The sequence below is a fragment of the Eulemur rufifrons genome, chromosome 30 (genome assembly GCF_041146395.1).
Source record: "Eulemur rufifrons isolate Redbay chromosome 30, OSU_ERuf_1, whole genome shotgun sequence".
Classification (NCBI taxonomy): Eukaryota; Metazoa; Chordata; class Mammalia; order Primates; family Lemuridae; genus Eulemur; species Eulemur rufifrons.
In genome coordinates, this window is record NC_091012.1 from 70,464,421 (window position 1) to 70,481,052 (window position 16,632).

Here is a 16,632-nt window from a genome sequence, read left to right on the forward strand (position 1 = left end):
CTTTCAAAAGTGCAACATTTGGTGAAAATTAGAGAAGTACCTAAAGGACTGGTTATTTGCAAATTCACTATTTGCCAGAATGAGGTTGTGATTTTGGCTGCTGACTAGCATGTATGTAATATCGTGTTGTATCGCCTCCAAAATGCACTGCATTCGAGTCTCCATCATCCACAGTAATCAGGGGGAGCAATAAAACAGATTACACAAAGCAACAGGTGACTTGCTGATTTCCTCATTGACCTAGAGAGTAGAAAGAAAGGGATGTAGGACCTACCACAAGAGAGGAGTGCAACTTATTTTTTTTCTAAGAGTAGCCATAAGAAAAAAAAGTCAAATACAAATATTTTGTCTCTGAAAACTGTCTACCATGCCCCTTACCTGCTTTTCCCAGGAACTAGTATCCCTGCTAATCTGTCGAGGATGCCCACGACGCTATTTCTCTTGTTCTCTCCAAAGAGCCTACTGCTCTGTACGTTTCCTTGCTTTTGTACCCATCCCAAATCAAAGCATGCCCATTCTGGATTACATTTCATTTCATCACTGACTTAGGCTTTCCAAAGTGACACAGCACACATTCTGCCCTCCATATGCCCACGGCAGACCACAGCTATCCCACTTTTTCTTGTGGAGCCTTGCGTCAGCCTCAGAGCCTTTCTCAACAGTTCAGTTATTACCACCTCAATGAAACAAAAAATATGTGATAAAAATTATATATTTGAATAGAAGGACACTTTCATAGTTTGACAAAGGGTATCACAAGTGTTAGCAGGGAAGCACTAGACACATGTCTAATACAGTAAGAAGGAAAATACAAGGATTTTTTACTATCACTGCAGCTATGCAGCATTGGAAGGGTGATAATGAGAACTAAAGAATTCTGAAGTTTTTGAGTAGTTCAGGTGGAAGATAACAATATTTACTGATTTTAGAATTTGTGAGGTTAAAATAAGCATGTTAAAATAGCAAGGTGGCCACCAATTTTTTAATTAGTCATTCCAAAACATTACAGTAAAGTAGAAACAAAAGAAATAGAAAAAATAGTACAAATAGAGAATATGTAAGATAATTTATATAAATACAAATATCTCAGTAATCACTATAAATATAAATGCACTAAACTCTCCAGCTAAAAGACAAAGATGGCTCAGATGGACTTTTTAAAAAATACAGTTATATACTTTGTAATAGAATATACACAAAGGTTAAAGTTAAAAGATGAAAACATTATACTATGCAACAGTAACCCAAATAAAGTGATTGTTGATTCCTTAGTACCAGACAAAATAGACTTTAATAAAAATTTTAAAAAAATGAAACTTGTGGCTGGGCGAGGTGGCTCACGCCTGTAATCCTAGCACTCTGGGAGGCCGAGGCGGGTGGATAGCTCGAGGTCAGGAGTTCGAGACCAGCCTGAGCAAGAGCGAGACCCTGTCTCTACGAAAAATAGAAAGAAATTATCTGGCCAACTAAAATATATATAGAAAAAATTAGCCGGGCATGGTGGCGCATGCCTGTAGTCCCAGCTACCCAGGAGGCTGAGGCGGTAGGATCGCTTAAGCCCAGGAGTTTGAGGTTGCTGTGAGCTAGGCTGACGCCACGGCACTCACTCTAGCCCGGGCAACAGAGCGAGACTCTGTCTCAAAAAAAAAAAAAAAAAAGAAACTTGTACTAGAGATAAACCCATGGTCATTACATAATAACAAAGGCTCAATTTGCCAGAAAGTTAAGACAATTGTAAACTTCTGTTAATCTAGCAACGTAGCTCTTAAAATATAAAACAATAACAGAATTACATAGAGAAGTGGAATAATATACAATCATCATGAGATTTCAACATAATTCTTTCAGTAATTGACAATTTGTGTAATTAAAAAAGTAAATGGAATATAGAAGATTTGAACCATATAATTAACAAGTTTCATCTATTGGACATAAATTAGGATATCATACCCAACAAGTGTAAAATATATATATTTTTGCAAGGCACATCTAATAAAACTGACCAGAAGCTAGGCTGTATATGGATGGCTTCAACAAATTTGAAACGACTAATATCATATAAACCACATACTTTGACTATTATATAATTATATAAAATGTCACATACATTTTGACATATAACAAGAAAAACCCATTTATTAAAAACTAAAAAAAAAAAACCCACAAAATTTCAAATAGCTCATAGGTCAAAGAAGACTTTCTAATGAAAATGAGAAAATACTTAGAACTGAATGATCATGAAAATATTATACATTCAAACACATGGTGTGTCCCTAAAGTGGTATTTGGAAGAAATATTATAGCCTTAGATTGGTATATTATGAAAGAATGAAGGTTGAAAATAATGTTTAAACCATTCATATCAAGAACTTAGAAAAGAATAGCTAAATAAATCAAAGGAAAATGAAACAAAAGAAAAAAATGAAGAGTAGTATTTATTAAGTAGAAAGCAAACATACAATAAAGAAGATAAATAAAGGTATAAGTTGGTTCTTCAAAAAGATTTTTTTTTAAATGACAAACTTTTAATGGAATTAATCAAGGAAAAGAGAGAGAAAGGGCACGGATAAACAATATTAGGCAGGAAAAGGGAATAACTATAGATTTTAATATTAAACAGATAATAAGGGGATAGTATGTACAACTTGTTGATAATAAATTTGAAAACTAAACCTGAATAACCCTCTAGCCATTAAATAAATCTAGTCGATAGTAAAAACAAATCAAAACAATAAAACTTTCAATGAAGAAAACACCAGGACCAGACACTAACAGGTTTCTAGAGAAATTCAATAAACAGATTATTTGAGTCTTATCCAAACTCTTCCATAAAATACTAAAAGCAAAACACTCCTAATTCATTTCACAAGACTAATACAGAATTTATATCAGAACCAGACAAGAGTTCAAAGAAGAACTCACATGGTTTTGGTAAGCGTATACTTTGTTCCCACTACTTTGCAAAAAAGAATATTGACCCTATGGATGATCAATAATATCAATTATCTCATTTATGATTTATGATAACTTTATTTTTAAAAATAAAAAAAATTGTTACGTGTTAAACTTGAGAACAAGTTTCGGTAGGGGTATCCTATGATAGTGACCAAAAAAAAAAAAAAATTTAAATAAATAAATAAATGAAACTGCTCTGTAATTTTACTAGAAAATGGTGATCGGTTCCCTCTTCCACTACTGTCAGTGGCTAATTAAAACCTTTAATGCTATTCTTTTCAAGCTCACTTCCCCTCCCTTGCCTCCGGCCTTCAGTTCTTTTTTCAGACATAATATAGAGGCCACTGAGTCTAAAAATCTCTCAACATTATTTTTCCCCCAACTTTTATAATTCATCTACATCTATATATAGCCTTAGCCTGTCCTCCCATTACAGAGAAAACAACTGAGGTAATCCTTCCTCCTGTCCTGTTTCCTACCTCCTCCATCACTTTATTCCACCAACTATTCTCATTTTGTCCACTTCACTATTTCCATTTATTTTTTTTCTCCCAGCCAATTTTACTTAATAGCATCATCATCCATCCACTCATTTAGGCAAATTAAAACATAACAGAAGTTCTCAATTCCTCACTATCCCTTGCTCTTCTCCCTCCAAATTTACACAATATCCAAGTCTTGCTTGTCTATTCCCTGAATATTTCTCACATTTTCCCTTTCTTTTCATTCCACTGCACTATCTTGGTTCAGGCCTTCATCATCTTTCACTTCTAGACTGATACAGTGCCTCCTAATTGATAGCATGGCCTAGAAGAAAAGCATGGACCTTGGAGTCAGTCTGTGTTCAGATGCCAACAGTATACTTTATTAGAATTGTGACCTTAGAGAAATTAACTTCTCTAATCCTTATTTTTCTCAGCTATAAAATGGACATGATAATGTTTTTCATTAAGTATTATTGTACTGATTAAGTGAGACTATGGCTATAAAACAATACCATGCCTTACACATGGTAGACACTCAAGAAATGTGAATTCCCTCTGTTATAACTTATTCTCCTCTAGTCCCTTGCTACACTGCTATGTGACTTTAACACAAATCTCATCATGCCACTCCCCTAATGAAAATTCTTTGGTGGTTTCAATGTGCCCACATGTTTAAATACAAATTCCATTATCTTGGGACATAAACTCTTCATCAGTTGACCCTCCACCCCTATCTTCACTCCTGCTTCAAATCCATGAACTCCTTGAAGACACAAAAGGAATTTGTCTTATCCATCTTTAAATCTCTAAGATCTAACTATACAGTGTTAGGTTCAAGATAATGACTGTTAAAATATAGAATAAATGTTCATTCAAATACATGTTTAACTTTTCAATGAAATTCACTTCACAACTATCAAATAGTTGATATTTGGAAATTTTTTGAGTAGATTTTGATAGGAGGTACAAGTCACTATTAAATCAAGGAAAAATGACATTTCTATTTTGACACATTTGTTATTTTGTGATCATAGGCATCATCAGGTTTTGATTTACTCTGAAGTTTCTTAAACTGACAGGATAATATCATGCCTTAGGAAAATCATACCTAAGTTAATCATGAAGAGATGGATCAAAGGGAAATCGATGGCATGTAATGCAAGAGTCAAACAAGAAAGCAACATAGAAAACATCTCAAATAGCTTAATTTTATGTGATAATCATGGTAGTATCACTTTGTATTTAATAAGGACTTTCCTTTCAAAGATCTCAAAGTTCTTTGAATATATCACCTTGTTTTTACTGACAAAGTCCTTGGGAGATAAAGAGAAATTATAACTTAGGTAAATAAAACTTGCATTTGGACCCTTCCCGTTTTTTTTTTTGCTTTTAAATGCCAAATATTTCTGGTTTTACCATACTTAGACTGCTAAGCACTATTGGTGAAAATTACACAACTAGACATGTTGCTAACACTATGTATTCATGGTCGCCATTGATCCCTAAATGACCTTGATTGTATCTCCGTGGTGTCACTGATCTTGTTTTCTGTCTTCCTGCATTTTCTATAAACTCAGGTTAGACCTAGAGGCTGGATCTGATTTAGGTTCACTTTTTGTATAAATATGTCATAAGTATAGTGCATATACTCACTGTCTCTTTTTTTGTTTTTTTTTTGTTTTTGTTTTGACCACAGCAGGAACCAGTTTATTGGTCAAGGATGAGTGTTAGGGGCCTGCACCTCAGGCCGCCCCAGGGACCTAAGAATCCATGTCTTAGACCAGGTCCTGTAGGTAGTAGGCCTTATACTGGCAGGAGGTGAGGGAGAGTGGGTGGCTGTTGCAAATGTGCAGGTCCAGGGTGATCTCCAGTGAGGACGCACCCCCTGACCGGGCCATGTCTAACAGGGCCCTGAGTGCCTCTTTTTTTGTTAGGAGCCATTGAGAATCATTTCTGAGATTCACTATTTTACCAAGGATTTGAAAAATTATAATATTCTAATTATATCAACATGGTGATCTGCTTTTTAAAATACAAATATATACATGCCACTCCCCTGCATAAAACTCTTCAATATCCATTATTGTTGGTATAAAATCTAAATTCCCTAATATGGATTCTTACAAATTTATCAACTGATAGCTTCTTATCACTCCAGGCTTATTTTATGTCACTCTCTACCTCATACTTGAGGCTCCAGACATGGAAACCCTGTTGCAGGTTTCCAAATGGACCTTACTCCAGTCTATTTCAGGACATTCATATGTGCTGTGTCCTCTGTCCAAAACTCTTTCTTTCCCCTCATTCCAACTTCACCTAACTAACTTCATATCTTTTCTTCTGTGTGTGTGTGGTGGGTTTTTTTTTTTTTTTTGTCTTTTTCTTTTGTTTTCTTTTCTTTTTTTTCTTTTTTTGAGACAGGTCTCACTCTTATCACCCAGACTTGGAGCGCTGTGGCCCAATCATAGCTCACTGCAGCCTCAAACTCCTGGGCTCAAAGGCTCCTCCTCCCTCAGCCTCTCAAGTAGTTGCGACTACAGGCACGCGCCACCACACCTGGCTAATTTTTCTATTTTTTGTAGAGATGGGGTCTCACTATGTTGCTCAGGCTGCACATCATTTCTTATCCTCGGTTTAAGTATAACTTCAGGAAGATCTTCCCAGAAGTCCAAAACTAGGTTAGCTCCACCTGTTATATACTCCTATCACCACCCATATTTCTCCCCTTATTATGCTCTCAACACTTGTTTGAGTTGTGTCCTCCACCTTCTGTTTTGTTCATTACTGTATCTCCAACACCTGCAGAGTTCCCAGGACATACTAGGTGCTCAGTACTTGTTGAAGGAACTTATGTCACTAAAATATCAGCTTTTGTTTTTGAATCGATAGTAAAATATGTTCATGTCATACTCTTATAAAGCATTTTTATGTATGTCACCACATTAAGCACCGCAACATCCCAATGACGACAGAGGAAGCAGACATAATTGTATTTCTTCTCCTCTGCTTCTGTGAATTATGGTTGTGAAGATAGCTACTGTGACATTCTGTCATCTTGAATTAATATGGTCAGAAATATCTAATTTATTCCTTCTGTTTCATATCTGGGATGCTAACATCTAAAAGAGCTCTAAGGCCAAAATCAGGAGTGTGAAGGGTTTATCTTGCATAATGCAACTCAATCGTACCTGTTCTATCTAATAGCAAGGCACCATCCTTCATTTCCTGTCTCAGCATCAATCCCTCCAGGAAGACTTCCCTGAACAGGGTTAATGATGCCTTCATCTGGGCTATATTTGAACTTTGTTATTAATTCTGATATTACACATACCATTTTTCATCTACCTTACTGTTATACCCGTTAAACTGTAATTTCCATGAGAATAGGTGTTAAGCATTATTCATTTTTTGCATATTAAACACTCAAAACTGTGCCTGGCATACAATAGATGCTCAATTCATAATTGTTGAATCATTCACACAAAATAACACGTCTTCTTGTCTACAATTAATTCTCACATAAGGAAAGATGGTTAGGTAAGTTGCTGTGTTGGTGGCGGTGGTAGTGTTGGTGGTTTTCTTGAAAAATGAATAGGTCAGGAATCCTGGTCAATATATAACAGTAAGAAAATTAATATTAAAAAGTTAGATCCCAAGGATGTCTAGAATAGATGGTGGATTAAATGTAGGAATCTAACTGTTAAAGTTAAGGCCCCCAAAACCCACTAAAAATGCAGGGAAATTTTTTTTAAAAGACATAAACCCAGGCTATGCACAGTGGATCACACCTGTAATCCTAGCACTTTGGGAGGCTGAAGCAGGAGGATTGCTTGAGGCCAGGAGTTCAAGACCAGCCTGAGCAACATAGCAAGACCCTGTCTCTACAAAAAAATGTTTAGAATTAGCCAGACGTGGTGGTGCATGCCTGCAGTCCCAGCTTCTCGGAAGGCTGAGGCAAGAGGATTACTTGAGCTGAGCTCAGGAGTTCCAGGTTGTAGTGTGAGCCATGACCACGCCACTCAACGTTGCAGTGAGCTATGACCAAGCCACTGCACTCCAGCCTGGGTGACAGAGTGAGACCTTGTCTCAAAAAAAAGAAAAAGGCATAAACCTAAATGACTGAGAGGAACATTAGAAAAGATAATAGTAATGTGATTTTTTGAAGTAGAAAGCAGATGGATTAGTGTTAGTTGACTTAGGTAGACTTAATTGTTAGGTAGAGAACTCAGGCAGCAGTGGAGAAAGCTGAGAAATAACACAATTTAAAATTCATTATACCCATAAGGCTCAGGAATTGGCAGAACCAGGTGTCTTTGGAACTGAGAGAGTTAAGAAAAACAGAGCCAAAATTTGAAGGTTTGGGTGAAACTCAGTTTAATCTAGAAAGATCCTCTCCCTCATTCCAGAGCTAGGTAACTCCTTCTCCTACTTCCACAGAAGTTTGGAAGTGTATCCTCCAGCTATGGGGAAAAAATAGAGGGTCACAGAACTGGAAGACACTACATATAGTGGACCCTGACACTTTACTTAAAACAAGGAGTTTAAACAAACATATGCAAAGGAAATTGAAAGCTTTTCTCGCTAAGCTTGCAGAACACTGGGAACCAGTCTTCCATCCTCCTGGCAGGAGACTGGAAAAGTCTTTTCTGGAGAAACTGATGAATCCAAGAAGAAAAACCTGAATATATAGACATCAGGGAGTTACTAATGAACAATCTACACACACACAGAGTAAACAAGCTACATCCATAGGTTCTGAATTGCACTCAGCACTTTCAAACATGAGTAGACAATGTTAAAGAAAAAATTATTCAATGATATTTCATAAAGCACAGTAAGGAAGACTTTATTCAGGACCATGGTGATAGGTATTCGAACCACTGCAATGGGATTTTATAGTGGGAGAGAGAAATTGGGCTCAACGCCAGTTAGAGCATAGGCTCGACTTTGAATACAGCACGGGGATTTATAGCCAAGGAGCTGAGTGCAGGGCCAATGGATGGAAAATTACGAAGAGGAAACATCAGGAGTCAAGGGGATTCTGGCTAAACCAATTCTTGCTGAAGACAGACCAGAATGATCAGATATCATCTAGGGGTTGGCGGAGGATGAAGAACCCAATCAGATATTGAGGACGGTCAAATATTGAGGGCGGGGGTTCTTGATAAACTGACTCAGCATGATTCTCTCCTAAAACTCAATTTTACAAGGAAGTACATAGATGGGCCTAGGAGAAGGTTTAGGAGCCTGATTAAAGTTCAGCAAAGCAAAGAATCTTTGCCAACAACCAAAGATTGCCAGACCCTGAGGAAAGCATCCAATATATAAGTTAGACACAAAAATAAAAAATAAAAAACAAACAGAAAAGGAAAGAAATTTGAAGGAAATACAGACTGTGGAAGAAGAAAACTTTATAAAATGCTCAATGATAAAATACGCTCAGATAAAATATATGTGTGAAGCAAGAACAGGATTAATATTCCTTTAAAGAGGAATATTCAAAGAAAAAATAAAATAACTTTTGGAAATTAAACAAACAATAGCAGCTAGAGATGTTTCAGGTAAATAATCTAAAAGTTATTTTTCTGGATTTTATGGTATTCATGGTATTTGTCAGCTTTTTAATATTTGTGAATTTTATGATTTATTCTCTCATTCTAAATAAATATCCTCATTTTTACCTAATGTTCACTCTTGTTTTTATAATTTTGTGTTCGTTTTTCTGAGGAGGGCTTGAAAATTGTATATAAATTTCAGGCCCCTCAAAACTTATATCCACTCCTGATGGCAACTTCATCTTTCTTGTTGTTCACATCTAACCATTGAATTATTCTTGACTCCCCTCTGTCTCTCACACTCCACATCCAATCTTTCAGGAAATTTTGTTGGCTCTGCCTTAAAAATATATGCATATTCTGACCACTGCTAACCACCCTGGTCCCAACCACCATCATCGCTTGCCTGGATTCTTGCAATAGCCACTTTCCTTGTCTCCTTGCTTTCGCTCTTGCAACCCTACTGTGTATTCTCAACACAACAGCCAGAGAATTAGCTTCTTAAACCCTAAGTCAGATAATATCATTTCTCTGCTTGGAACCCTCTATTGGCTCTCCTTTCACTTGAACTGGCCCTACATTTCTTCTCTGACCTCTTATAAAACTATTTTTAATTTGGCTCACTCCTATCTAGTCAGACTGACCCCTTTACTGTTCTTAGAAGATACAAAGCTTGGTGTATGGACATACCACCCTGATGTGCCTGATCTCCTCTGATCTCATGAAGCTAAGCAGGGTTGGACCTGGTTACTACTTGGGTGGGAGAAGATACCAGGCTTGATACTCCCACCTTAGGGCCTTTACGCCAGCTGTTTCTTCTTCTTGATATAACCCAGATATCTGCAAGACAATTTCTCTAACCTCTTTCAAGTCTTTGCTTCAATGTTACTTTCTCAAGGAGGTCTATCCTATCCATCCTATTTACAATTCTAACCCAGTCCACCCCTGCTCCATGGCCTGGCACTCTCAACCTCGTTTTCTGTGTCCTCTTTGTTTAATAGCACTTTTCACCTTGTAACATATTATACGATGTATTCATTATGCTTGTCATTTATTGCATGTCTACTCCCATCAAAATGATAACTACATGAAAGTAGGATTTTGTTTCGTTCATTATTATATCACTAGCACCTAAAATAGTGTCTGGCACATAGAAGGGGCTCAATACATACATGATGAATTTGAATATAATATACAGATGCAGTTATGTGCCTATTAGGACATTTTAGTCAGTGATGGACTGTATATATAGACGGTGGCCCCATGAGATTATAATGTCCCTGGAAAATTCCTATTGCCTAGTGACTTCATAGCCATTGTAATGTTGTAGTACAATGCATTACCTTTTGTAAGTTTAGATACACAAACACTTATCATTGTGTTACAATTGCCTACAATATTCAATATATTCACATACTATACAGGTTTGTAGTGTAGGAGAAATAGGTATACCATATAGCTTAGGTATGTAGTAGGCTATACCATCTAGGTTTGTATAAGTACACTCTATGATGTTCACACAAAGATGAAATTGCCTAACAATGCATTTGTCAGAATATATCCTTGTCACTAAGTTACATATGACTGAATATGAATGTATATTTACATACATACATATATATACTGTGAAGATGTAACTGCACACACACACACACACACACACACACAAACACACATATATTATGAATGCATACAATATCTCTGGAAGGACACACAAGAAAAAAATAACATTGGCTGCTTCTGGAAAGAAGGGCTGGGTATCAGCGGAAGAAGATGAAAAGAATGCTTTTCACTGTATGCCTTTTTGTACTGTTTGGAATTTGAACCATATGAATGAACTACCTTTTCCGTAAGTAAATCAAGGAACAACTGAAGTTGCATTTCATAGTACGGTTTTCCCCTCCATAGTAGGACCCCAGAAATATTATAGTTTTCCCTAACTCTCAATTTTTGTACTATTATATAAATGTTGGTGCAGTTATTTAAAACACATGTATAGGATTCAGTGGGCCACTGAGAAGTACAGAGCACGCGGTCCTCAAAAGAAACTTGGATACAATAAGAACATATACCTTGAAATCAAGTGTCTGAAATACTAACACAATTCAATACGTACTGGTAAGTAAAATAGAAAAGAAAACACCCAAATCATTAAATTAAATATATAGCATTATTCTGTTTATATTTTAAAAGTTCTGTGTGCGTTTTGCATAACACTTTTACATAGGAAAAACTCCAGAGAGGGAGAGCTTTCACTTTTTTAAAACTTTTGTTAGGCCGGGCGCGGTGGCTCACGCCTGTAATCCTAGCACTCTGGGAGGCCGAGGTGGGCGGATCGTTTGAGCTCAGGAGTTTGAGACCAGCCTGAGCAAGAGCGAGACCCCACCTCTACTAAAAATAGAAAGAAATTATATGGACAGCTAAAAATATATATAGAAAAAATTAGCCGGGCATGGTGGCGCATGCCTGTAGTCCCAGTTACTCGGGAGGCTGAGACAGGAGGATCGCTTGAGCTCAGGAGTTTGAGGTTGCTGTGAGCTAGGCTAACGCCACGGCACTCACTCCAGCCTGGGCAACAGAGTGAGACTTTGTCTCAAAAAAAAAAAAAAAAAAAACTTTTTGTGAAAATAATTTCAAACTTAAAAAGTTGCAAGAATAACAATAGTACAAAGAATACCCACATATCCTTTACATATATTCACCTGTTACATTTTGCTCCATTTGCTTGCTTGTTTGCTGTTTCCCTCCCATACATATACATCTACATGTGTTCACACACACAGATATGTACACATACACATATACACATAACACTTTTTTCTGCACCATTTGAGAGTAAGTTGCATAAAGCTCTTTACCTCTAAATACCACAATGAGTATTTCCTTTAAATAATAATCTTTTCTTATATTACCACAGTACAGTTGTCAAGTTCAGGAAATTTAACACTGAGACAATACTTTTACCTAATCTAGCAACCATATTCCAGTTTTTTTAGTTGACCTAATAATTTCCTATGTGGTACTGCATCATTCTGTGTTGTTTTACAAAGAGTATAGATTTCTTTTATAATTTTAAAACAATGTTAATTGTTTTAATTATCTGGGAAGCTGGAATAAGCAAAATACTTACCAAGATTGAACTTCTGGGACCTTAGGTAATATACCTTGAAATCATTACTTTCTATAGAGTCATTATACATATATGGGTCTAATGCAGGACTAGTTTCTTTTTCTAGAAAGTTACCAGTTGTTTCTAGCTACTTCATATTTCTGACTGCATACCCTGATAATGACTGGTACTGAATCCTGAAACAGCCTCACACTTAAGGGTCTTAAGTCAAGAAAAGTAGGATTCCTTTATCAGTACCCACTGCAATCTCTCAGAGAGTACAAAATCTTCTAGTCAGGTCAGAAAGATCCTTGAACAGTTTTGTTGTTTTGTTTTTTGTTATTAAACTAATTCTACAAAGCTAATTCCATTGTCTTGATATATTAATTGTGATATTTCTCCTTTCAGGAGAAAAGAAGGATGAGCCCTCAAGAGAGTACCAGAATTCATTCTTCCGAGTCTTTCTTTCAGGTCTTTGTAAATGAATTCTCCTTCCTTCTCCTTTAGTTCTGTGATGTGCAGGAACCAGCACCACCACAGCAATGTTGGAGTGATTCAGTAGATCACAATATCCTCAACATAGTCACTGGAGGGCCTGGGCATGCTACTGGAACCAGACAGAGGCAAAGCACTAACAGGGCCTAGGAAATGCAGTTTTCCTTCCAAAAGGCCTTTTTAAAATTTTATGAGTATGCTCAAGCATTGTGTGGAATTAACAAAAGTCTTGGTTTTTTAAAAATCTCTTTTAGATTGAAAAAAAGCTATTCTATTTTTTCTAAAATAAATAAAACAAATTATTGACTGCAACATTTAAAGATTAATTGAATTTATTTTGAGTAAACTGCGCAGGGCTTAAAACTCCTACCACATAGGCACTTTATTGAGCAAAATAATTTTGAAAATTTATTCATAGAATCATTAAGAGTATGTTTATTGAGCCATTTGAGGATAATCAGTAAAATCACTAGCCATTTTTACAAAACCTTACATTGGAAAAGTGGAGACTACAGTTACCAAAAAGGCATTATTATCACAATTTAAAACTCTCTCTATATAGCATATATTAGCTATTTTCATTAGGAAAATTATCCTATTATCTATACAGCATATAATACAGATTAAGGCCATTAGGGCAAGTTTCATAACATTATATTGATAGAAAAATAAATTTGAATTTAACCACCTACAAAGTACTCTATGAACCATAGCACAGTGGGTACTGAAAGTGGAAAATAATGTTGAAAGTGACTGAGTGCTTATTTCTGTCTTCAGTGGGAAATGGTAATATGTAATCTGGAGATTTCCCAGCTTTAGCAAGACACTCCACAGTAGGGGGGTTGGAAATGGGAGCAATAAACAGTTAACTGGAGTATGCTGTAAGGCACTTTTAAAGACCAAGAACATAAGACTTGGCATATTAATAACTCATATTATAGCAGCCTTGCAGGTGAAAATGGAGCCTGCAGATGACTGCTGTTCCTCTTCCCATTTTGCTGCAACCTTTTTGCCAGTGATCCTTTTCTTGACCTCTGTCGTGGAGCAGAAAGAGAGGCTGGGATGAGGGGAAAGTGAACTGGTAGAAAGTTAAAGGTAAAATATTGACTGTTATCCAAAAAAAGCTTGTTTTGGATTTGAGGAAATTAATTTCTCCCCCAATAGTGACTAGAATGATGCGCATTCAATCCATGGCCAATAGTACACTAAGACAAGGGTAAGTGCCCAGGTCCAGGTCCTGCTGAGACAAAGAGAGAGATCAAGAATACTTAGAAGAACATAAAAACCATAAAAAGAGGGCTACAATATTTTTGCTTGTATAATCTCTCTTCTGTCACCCTATCCCACTACTGCCTCCCAGAAAATATTTCACCACCAAAAAAAGGAAGAGCTACTTGCAGTAAATATTTCTCACCATAACTGATGGAAGGCATTCACAGCAAACCCTTCAAAGTTTGACGATAGACTTTGAGGAAGGACACATTTGCTTAATCATGACATTCTCCTTTCACTTGAGAAATCTTTGTTAGGCTATATTAGAAGGATATCAGCCACTACCAAACTCTACGGGCAGTTGCAATGATATTATATAATTTACACAATAGGATTATGTATTCAGGCTTCTTTTCTACACTAAAAAATAAATATAAGTATTTTAATAAATTCAATTTAAATATTCACTTTTAATTTTAAGCATGTGATTTTCAAAACTATTTTACCAGTTTAACCTCAAATATAATATATTTCAAATATAATACATTTCAAAAAATTAAAACATAGAAGAATATTTAAACCATGTCACAAACATACAACTTAAATATTTAGATTGTTTACTTAATTGAATGTATACCTTTTTCTTGTTTATTTGGACACTAAAGGGAATTAATTAAAGAGCTTTTCTGAATTGTCAATTTCTAACTAAATTCTCATTTCAGAATGAATTAAAATAAAGTATAAACCACTTAAAATTTTATCATCACTTTATAATTTCAATAATATCTGAGCACTCTAAATCTACACTTTGAGTTTAAATCTAGCCACATATTGCTATTTAAATTAATTAATATAATAAAATTAAAAATTCAGTTCATAGGTCATACTAGTCTCATTTTAGTGCTCAGTAGCCACATGTGACTAGTGGCTATCGTACTGGACAATGCAGATACAGAACATTTCCAACTTCACAGATAGTTCTGTTAGTTATTGCTGCTCTACATGCTTAAATGAATTTCAAATGATCAGTAACTGAGCTCTCTTTGGATCCTCATTAAAAACTGCACATTTTGCCCAGGCGTGGTGGCTCCCGCCTATAATCCTAGCACTCTGGGAGGCCGAGGCGGGAGGATTGCTCGAGGTCAGGAGTTCGAGACCAGCCTGAGCAAGAGCGAGACCCCCGTCTCTACTAAAAATAGAAAGAAATGATTTGGACAGCTAAAAATATATATAGAAAAAAATTAGCCGGGCATGGTGGTGCATGCCTGTAGTCCCAGCTACTCGGGAGGCTGAGGCAGGAGGATTGCTTGAGCCCAGGAGTTTGAGGTTGCTGTCAGCTAGGCTGAAGCCACGGCACTCTAGCCAGGGCAAAAGAGTGAGACTCTCTCCCAAAAAAAAACACCTCACATTTCTTTAAGGATCCATTATTGTCCTAATATTTATTATTGCTCATCGTGGAGGAATGATTGTTGGATGCCCATATATTAGAAAACTTGCCTAACTGCAATGACAAATATAGAGAATACTGACAACGAATCAAATGGATCACTTTGTCTATTATAACCTATTTATATTTTTCCTAAAAATACTATATGACTACATTATTTCAAAATGTGTAAGCATTAAATGGCAATCAGCTGAAATGTTCAAGAAATGGAGTACTCTGATTAAAAGAATTTTTATCTAATGTTTAAATGATAAAACTTTGCAATTTCAGCACACTTACTGAAATATTTTTAAAATATATGAGCCCATTTCCCTGTATTGTATTCTCAACATAATTGAATCTTCATTTGAAGACTAGCAATCTTTCAGGACCTCAGACTTCATACTACACATCAGTGATCAGAGGACATTGCAGAACGGCTTTAGTCAGTGTTCACTCAGCATATACCCTGGAAATTGGATTTATGATTAAATATCTTATATGTAGTTTATTTTATAACTTGCTCCTTTTATCTAAAAATTTGGATTTCAAAGAATTTAAATAATGTTTACAGAATTTTAAGCTTCTGAAGAGTGAGAGGCCTGTTCTTTTGAAATTTTGCTAAAATTAGAAAGCATACTATATTCTAAAAGTAGCTCTTTGAACTTCTTATTAACACTCTACATGATATGTTTTTAAGCATTTAATTTTAAAATTCCAAGTTAATTTTTCCGTTCATTTTGTTGAAAAATATTTTTTTCATGTTAGAAGATCAAAGCAGAGAAAATGATATCAGAGAAACAAGGGATAATTAATTCTCCCATGAAGTTTGATAAAAGAGGTTTATAAGATCATCATCTTAGTCTGAGAATATTTCCCTAGATGGAAAATCAAATGTTGGAGGAGATTGAAAAGAAAACAATAGGAGTAAAAAAAATAGATCAATAAAAGTTACCAATTTCCTCATTCTTCTTTTGCCTAGTACCCTAGTACAGCCACTGAGCCAGAAATAGAAACCAAGCTAGAGGCTGAATCAGAAACCTATCTCTCTGTCACCCTTGCTAGCAGAATCAGCCCATGGATAAAACACAACGAAAAAAACTCATACTGCAGCTCAAAAAAGAGAAAGGTTTGGTTATACCTTTTTAAATTCAAGGACTAAACTTCCATAATGAGAAATATGTTAGAATGCTCCTTCTACCCCAGCTATATCACCCAGCACTTATTTTAAACTGTCCCCTTCTAGAAACATTTCATATTCTACCTCCTCCTTGAAAAGCTGTTCTGATCTTCTGGTCTAGATAATCTTTTCCTCCTTTGAACCACTAGAGGATTTATTGACTCTGTGATTCTTTTATTAATTATTCATTCATTGCCTTCCAACATCTTTTTAAA